The sequence below is a fragment of the Triticum urartu genome, chromosome 5 (assembly GCF_003073215.2).
Source record: "Triticum urartu cultivar G1812 chromosome 5, Tu2.1, whole genome shotgun sequence".
Classification (NCBI taxonomy): Eukaryota; Viridiplantae; Streptophyta; class Magnoliopsida; order Poales; family Poaceae; genus Triticum; species Triticum urartu.
Genome location: NC_053026.1, coordinates 348,323,577 through 348,332,748, shown reverse-complemented (window position 1 = coordinate 348,332,748; position 9,172 = coordinate 348,323,577).

Below are 9,172 nucleotides of genomic sequence, written 5' to 3'. Positions count from 1 at the left end.
GAGAGGAGAGGTGGCCAGGGCTGGGCCGCGCGCCCCTCCCCCCTAGTCCGAAATAGGACAAGGAGAGGGGGGCGGCGCCCCCTTCCTTCTCTCTCTCCTCTTTCCCCCTCCTCGAATCCTATTCCAACTAGGAAAGGGGGGGGGGGAATCCTACTCCCGGTGGGAGTAGGACTCCTCCTGGCGCGCCCTCCTCCTGGCCGGCCGCACCTCCCCCTTGCCCTTTATATACGGGGGCAGGGGGCACCCCTAGACACACAAGTTGATCCACGTGATCATATTCTTAGCCGTGTGCGGTGCCCCCTTCCACCATAACCTCGATAATATTGTAGCGGTGCTTAGGCGAAGCCCTGCGACGAGTACATCAAGATCGTCACCACGCCGTCGTGCTGACGGAACTCTTCCCCGACACTTTGCTGGATCGGAGTCCGGGGATCGTCATCGAGCTGAACGTGTGCTAGAACTCGGAGGTGCCGTAGTTTCGGTGCTTGATCGGTCGGGCCGTGAAGACGTACGACTACATCAACCATTCGCCGTTTGTGCTAACGCTTCCGCTGTCGGTCTACAAGGGTACGTAGATCACACTCTCCCCTCTCGTTGCTATGCATCACCATGATCTTGCGTGTGCGTAGGAAATTTTTTGAAATTACTACGTTCCCCAACAGTGGCATCCGAGCCTAGGTTTTATGTGTTGATGTTATTTGCACGAGTAGAACACAAGTGAGTTGTGGGCGATATAAGTCATACTGCTTACCAGCATGTCATACTTTGGTTCGGCGGTATTGTTGGACGAAGCGGCCCGGACCGACATTACGCGTACGCTTACGCGAGACCGGTTCTCCCGACGTGCTTTGCACATAGGTGGCTTGCGGGCGACAGTCTCTCCAACTTTAGTTGAACCGAGTGTGCCTACGCCCGGTCCTTGTGAAGGTTAAAACGGAGTCAAATTGACAAACTATCATTGTGGTTTGATGCGTAGGTGAGATTGGTTCTTACTTAAGCCCGTAGCAGCCACGTAAAACTTGCAACAACAAAGTAGAGGACGTCTAACTTGTTTTTACAGGGCATGTTGTGATGTGATATGGTCAAGACATGATGCTAAATTTTATTGTATGAGATGATCATGTTTTGTAACCGAGTTATCGGCAACTGGCAGGAGCCATATGGTTGTCGCTTTATTGTATGCAATGCAATGCGCTGTAATGCTTTACTTTATCACTAAACGGTAGCGATAGTCGTGGAAGCATAAGATTGGCGAGACGACAACGATGCTACGATGGAGATCAAGGTGTCGCGCCGGTGACGATGGTGATCATGACGGTGCTTCGAAGATGGAGATCACAAGCACAAGATGATGATGGCCATATCATATCACTTATATTGATTGCATGTGATGTTTATCTTTTATGCATCTTATCTTGCTTTGATTGACGGTAGCATTATTAAGATGATCTCTCACTAATTATCAAGAAGTGTTCTCCCTGAGTATGCACCGTTGCGAAAGTTCTTCGTGCTGAGACACCACGTGATGATCGGTGATAGGCTCTACGTTCAAATACAACGGGTGCAATAGTTGCACATGCGGAATACTCAGGTTATACTTGACGAGCCAAGCATATACAGATATGGCCTCGGAACACGGAGACCGAAAGGTCGAGCGTGAATCATATAGTAGATATGATCAACATAGTGATGTTCACCAATGAAACTACTCCATCTCACGTGATGATCGGACATGGTTTAGTTGATTTGGATCATGTAATCACTTAGAGGATTAGAGGGATGTCTATCTAAGTGGGAGTTCTTTAAGTAATATGATTAATTGAACCTAAATTTATCATGAAACCTAGTACCTGATAGTATCTTGCTTGTTTACTTTGATTGTAGATAAATGGCCCGTGCTGTTGTTCCGTTAAATTTTAATGCGTTCCTTGAGAAAGCAGAGTTGAAAGATGATGGTAGCAATTACACGGACTGGGTCCGTAACTTGAGGATTATCCTCATTGCTGCACAGAAGAATTACGTCCTGGAAGCACCGCTGGGTGCCAGGCCTGCTGCTGGAGCAACACCAGATGTTATGAACGTCTGGCAGAGCAAAGCTGATAACTACTCGATAGTTCTGTGTGCCATACTTTACGCTTAGAATCGGGACTTCAACGACGTTTTGAACGTCATGGAGCATATGAGATGTTCCAGGAATTGAAGTTAATATTTCAAGCAAATGCCCGGAATTGAGAGATATGAAGCTCCAATAAGTTCTATAGCTACAAGATGGAGGAGAACAAGTTCTGTCAGTGAGCATATACTCAAAATGTCTGGGTATAATAATCACTTGATCCAGATGGGAGTTAATCTTCCAGATGATTGCGTCATTGACAGAAATTCTCAATCACTGCCACCAGCTACAAGAGCTTCGTGATGAACTATAATATGCAAGGGATGAATAACTATTCCCGAGCTCTTCGCGATCTGAAAGCTGCGGAGGTAGAAATCAAGAAGGAGCATCAAGTGTTGATGGTCAACAAGACCACTAGTTTCAAGAAAAAGGGCAAAGGGAAGAAGGGGAACTTCAAAAGAACAGCAAGCAAGTTGCTACTCAAGAGAAGAAACCCAAACCTGGACCTAAGCCTGAAACTGAGTGCTTCTATTGCAAGCAGACTGGTCACTGGAAGCGGAACTGCCCCAAGTATTTGGCGGATAAGAAGGATGGCAAGGTGAACAAAGGTATATGTGATATACATGTTATTGATGTGTACCTTACTAATGCTCGCAGTAGCACCTGGGTATTTGATACTGGTTCTGTTGCTAATATTTGCAACTCGAAACAGGGGCTACGGATTAAGCAAAGATTGGCTAAGGACGAGCTGACGATGCGCATGGGAAATGGTTCCAAAGTCGATGTGATCGCAGTCGGCACGCTACCTCTACATCTACCTTCGGGATTAATATTAGAACCTAAATAATTGTTATTTGTGCCAGCGTTAAGCATGAACATTATATCTGGATCTTGTTTGATGCGAGACGGTTATTCATTTAAATCAGAGAATAATGGTTGTTCTATTTATATGAGTAATATCTTTTATGGTCATGCACCCTTGAAGAGTGGTCTATTCTTGTTGAATCTCGATAGTAGTAACACACATATTCATAATGTTGAAGCCAAAAGATGCAGAGTTGATAATGATAGTGCAACTTATTTGTGGCACTGCCGTTTAGGTCATATCGGTGTAAAGCGCATGAAGAAACTCCATACTGATGGACTTTTGGAACCACTTGATTATGAATCACTTGGTACTTGCGAACCGCGCCTCATGGGCAAGATGACCAAAACGCCGTTCTCCGGTACTATGGAGAGAGCAACAGATTTATTGGAAATCATACATACAGATGTATGTGGTCCGATGAATATTGAGGCTCGTGGCGGATATCGTTATTTTCTCACCTTCACAGATGACTTAAGCAGATATGGGTATATCTACTTAATGAAACATAAGTCTGAAACGTCTGAAAAGTTCAAAGAATTTCAGAGTGAAGTTGAAAATCATCGTAACAAGAAAATAAAGTTTCTACGATCTGATCGTGGAGGAGAATATTTGAGTTACGAGTTGGGTGTACATTTGAAAAATTGTGGAATAGTTTCGCAACTCACGCCACCCGGAACACCACAGCGTAATGGTGTGTCCGAACGTCGTAATCGTACTTTACTAGATATGGTGCGATCTATGATGTCTCTTACTGATTTACCGCTATCGTTTTGGGGATACGCTCTAGAGACAGCTGCATTCACGTTAAATAGGGCACCGTCAAAATCCGTTGAGACGACGCCTTATGAACTGTGGTTTGGCAAGAAACCAAAGTTGTCGTTTCTAAAAGTTTGGGGTTGCGATGCTTATGTGAAAAAGCTTCAACCTGATAAACTCGAACCCAAATCAGAGAAATGTGTCTTCATAGGATATCCAAAGGAGACTATTGGATACACCTTCTATCACAGATCCGATGGCAAGACTTTTGTTGCTAAATTCGGAAACTTTCTGGAGAAGGAGTTTCTCTCGAAAGAAGTGAGTGGGAGGAAAGTAGAACTTGACGAGGTAACTGTACCTACTCCCTTATTGGAAAGTAGTACATCACAGAAAACTGTTTCTGCGACACCTACACCAGTTAGCGAGGAAGCTAATGATGATGATCATGAAACTTCAGAACAAGATACTACTGAACCTCGTAGATCAACCAGAGTAAGATCCGCGCCAGAGTGGTACGGTAATCCTGTTCTGGAAGTCATGCTACTAGATCATGATGAACCTAAACTATGAAGAAGCGATGTGAGCCCATATTCCGCAAAGTGGCTTGAAGCCATGAAATTGAGATGGGATCCATGTATGAGAACAAAGTATGGACTTTGGTTGACTTGCCCGATGATCGGCAAGCAATTGAGAATAAATGGATCTTCAAGAAGAAGACTGACGCGACGGTAATATTACTGTCTACAAAGCTCGACTTGTCGCAAAAGGTTTTCGGCAAGTTCAAGGGATTGACTACGATGAGACCTTCTCACCCGTAGCGATGCTTAAGTCTGTCCGATCATGTTAGCAATTGCCGCATTTTATGATTATGAAATTTGGTAGATGGATGTCAAAACTGCATTCCTGAATGGATTTCTGGAAGAAGAGTTGTATATGATGCAACCAGAAGGTTTTGTCGATCCAAAGGGAGCTAACAAAAGTGTGCAAGCTCCAGCGATCCATTTATGGACTGGTGCAAGCCTCTCGGAGTTGGAATAAACGTTTTGATAGTGTGATCAAAGCATTTGGTTTTATACAGACTTTTGGAGAAGCCTGTATTTACAAGAAAGTGAGTGGGAGCTCTGTAGCATTTCTGATATTATATGTGGATGACATATTACTAATTGAAAATGATGTAGAATTTCTGGATAGCATAAAGGGATACTTGAATAAAAGTTTTTCAATGAAAGACCTCGGTGAAGCTGCTTACATATTAGGCATTAAGATCTATAGAGATAGATCAAAACGCTTAATTGGACTTTCACAAACCACATACCTTGACAAAGTTTTGAAGAAGTTCAAAATGGATCAAGCAAAGAAAGGATTCTTGCCTGTGTTACAAGGTGTGAAGTTGAGTAAGACTCAATGCCCGACCACTGCAGAAGATAGAGAGAATATGAAAGATGTTCCCTATGCATCAGCCATAGGATCTATCATGTATGCAATGCTGTGTACCAGACCTGATGCGTGCCTTGCTATAAGTCTAGCAGGGAGGTACCAAAGTAATCCAGGAGTGGATCACTGGACAGCGGTCAAGAACATCCTGAAATACCTGAAAAGGACTAAGGATATGCTTCTCGTATATGGAGGTGACAAAGAGCTCATCGTAAAAGGTTACGTTGATGCAAGCTTTGACACTGATCCGGACGATTCTAAATCGCAAACCAGATACGTGTTTACATTAAACGGTGGGGCTGTAAGTTGGTGCAGTTCTAAACAAAGCGTTGTAGCGGGATCTACATGTGAAGCGGAGTACATAGCTGCTTCGGAAGCAGCAAATGAAGGAGTCTGGATGAAGGAGTTCATATCCGATCTAGGTGTCATACCTAGTGCATCGGGTCCAATGAAAATCTTTTGTGACAATACTGGTGCAATTGCCTTGGCAAAGGAATCCAGATTTCACAAGAGAACCAAGCACATCAAGAGACGCTTCAATTCCATCCGGGATCTAGTCCAGGTGGGAGACATAGAGATTTGCAAGATACATACGGATCTGAATATTGCAGACCCATTGACTAAGCCTCTTCCACGAGCAAAACATGATCAGCACCAAGGCTCCATGGTGTTAGAATCATTACTGTGTAATCTAGATTATTGACTCTAGTGCAAGTGGGAGACTGAAGGAAATATGCCCTAGAGGCAATAATAAAGTTATTATTTATTTCCTTATAATCATGATAAATGTTTATTATTCATGCTAGAATTGTATTAACTGGAAACATAATACATGTGTGAATACATAGACAAACAAAGTGTCACTAGTATGCCTCTACTTGACTAGCTCGTTAATCAAAGATGGTTATGTTTCCTAACCATGAACAATGAGTTGTTATTTGATTAACGGGATCACATCATTAATAGAATGATCTGATTGACATGACCCATTCCATTAGCTTAGCACCCGATCGTTTAGTATGTTGCTATTGCTTTCTTCATGACTTATACATGTTCCTATAACTATGAGATTATGCAACTCCCGTTTATCGGAGGAACACTTTGGGTACTACCAAACGTCACAACATAACTGGGTGATTATAAAGGAGTACTACAGGTGTCTCCAAAGATACATGTTGGGTTGGCGTATTTCGAGATTAGGTTTTGTCACTCCGATTGTCGGAGAGGTATCTCTGGGCCCTCTCGGTAATGCACATCACTTAAGCCTTGCAAGCATTGCAACTAAATGAGTTAGTTGCGGGATGATGTATTACAGAACGAGTAAAGAGACTTGCCGGCAACGAGATTGAACTAGGTATTGGAATACTGACGATCGAATCTCGGGCAAGTAACATACCGATGACAAATGGAACGACGTATGTTGTTATGCGGTCTGACCGATAAAGATCTTCGTAGAATATGTAGGAGCCAATATGGGCATCTAGGTCCCGCTATTGGTTATTGACCGGAGACATGTCTCGGTCATGTCTACATTGTTCTCGAACCCGTAGGGTCCGCACGCTTAAGGTTACGATGACAGTTATATTATGAGTTTATGCATTTTGATGTACCGAAGGTTGTTCGGAGTCCCGGATGTGATCACGGACATGACGAGGAGTCTCGAAATGGCCGAGACATAAAGATTGATATATTGGAAGCCTATGTTTGGATATCGGAAATGTTCCGGGTGAAATCGGGATTTTACCGGAGTACCGGGAGGTTACCGGAACCCCCCGGGAGCTAAATGGGCCATGATGGGCCTTAGTGGAAAAGAGAAGAGGCAGCCCTACATGGGCCGCGCGCCCCTCCCCTTCCTTGGTCCGAATTGGACAAGGAGAGGGGGCCGGCCCCTCTCTCTGTTTCCCCCCTCCACGAGTCCTATTCCAACTAGGATTGGGGGGGGGAATCCTACTCCCAGAGGGAGTAGGACTCTCCTGGCGCGCCCTATGTGGCCGGCCAGCCTCCCCCCTTTGGTCCTTTATATACTGAGACAGAGGCACCCTAGAGACACAAGTTGATCCACGTGATCTTTTCCTTAGCCGTGTGCGGTGCCCCCAGCTACCATAGTCCTTGATAATATTGTAGCGGTGCTTAGGCGAAGCCCTGCAGCAATAGTACATCAAGATTGTCACCACGCCATCGTGCTGATGGAACTCTTCCCTGACACTTTGCTGGATCAGAGTCCGGGGATCGTCATCGAGCTGAACGTGTGCTAAAACTCGGAGGTGCCGTAGTTTCGGTGCTTGATCGGTCTGATCGTGAAGACGTACGACTACATCAACCAAACGCTTCCGTTGTCGATCTACTAGGTATGTAGATCACACTCCCCCCTCTCGTTGCTATGCATCACATGATCTTGCGTGTGCGTAGGAATTTTTTTGAAATTACTACGTTCCCCAACAGGTAGGTGCGCCCCCACCCTCGTGGGCCCCATGGAGCTCCACCGACGTACTTCTTTCGCCTATATATACTCTTATACCCTAAAAACATCAGGGGGAGCCACGGAACTACTTTTCCACCACCGCAACCTTCTGTATCCGTGAGATCCCATCTGGGGCCTTTTCCGGCGATCTGCCAGAGGGGGATTCGATCACGGAGGGCTTCTACATCAACACCATAGCCTCTCCGATGATGTGTGAGTAGTTTACCATAGACCTTCGGGTCCATATTTATTAGCTAGATGGCTTCTTCTCTCTCTTTGGTTCTCAATACAAAGTTCTCCTCGATGTTCTTGGAGATCTGTTCGATGTAATACTTTTTGTGGTGTGTTTGCCGAGATCCGGTGAATTGTGGATTTATGATCAAGTTTATCTATGAATAATATTTGGTTCTTCTCTTAATTCTTATATGCATGATTTTATATCTTTGCAAGTCTCTTCGAATTATCGATTTAGTTGGGCCTACTAGATGATCTTTCTTGCAATGGGAGAAGTCCTTAGCTTTGGGTTCAATCTTACGGTGTCCTTTCCCAGTGACAGCACGTATTGTATTGTTGCCATCGAGGATAAAAAGATGGGGTTTATATCTTATTGCTTGAGTTTATCCCTCAGCATGTCATCTTGCCTAAAGCATTACTCTGTTCTTATGAACTTAATACTCTAGATGCATGCTGGATAGCGGTTGATGTGTGGAGTAATAGTAGTAGATGCAGAATCGTTTTGGTCTACTTAACACGTACGTGATGCCTATATTCATAATCATTTCCTAGATATTCTCATAACTATGCGCTCTTCTATCAATTGCTCGACAGTAATTTGTTCACCCACCGTAATACATCCTATCATGAGAGAAGCCACTAGTGAAACCTATGGCCCCCGGGTCTCTTTCTTATTATATCGCATCTCTTTTTATTTACATCACATCTCGTTTACTATTTTGCAATCTTTACTTTCCAATATATAGAACAAAAATACCAAAAATATTTATCTTACTATCTTTATCAGATCTCACTTTCGCAAGTGACCGTGTACGGATTGACAACCCCTTTATCACATTGGTTGTGAGGTTCTTGATTGTTTGTGCAGGTACTAGGTGACTTGCGTGTTATCTCCTACTGGATTGATACCTTGGTTCTCAAAACTGAGGGAAATACTTACGCTACTTTGCTGCATTACCCTTTCCTCTTCAAGGGAAAACCAACGCATGCTCAAGAGGTAGCAAGAAGGATTTCTGGCGCTGTTGCCAGGGTGATCTACGCTCAAGTCAAGACATACCAAGTACCCATCATAAACTCTTCTTCCTCACATTACATCATTTGCCATTTGCCTCTCGTTTTCCTCTCCCCCACTTCACCTTTGCCGTTTTATTCGTCCCTTTTTCGTTTGCTTGTGTGTTGGATTGATTGTTTGTCATGTTGGCTCAAGATAATACTAAATTATGTGACTTTTCCAATACCAACAACAATGATTTTATTAGCACTCCGATTGCTCCTATTGCCGATGCTGAATCTTGCGAAATTAATG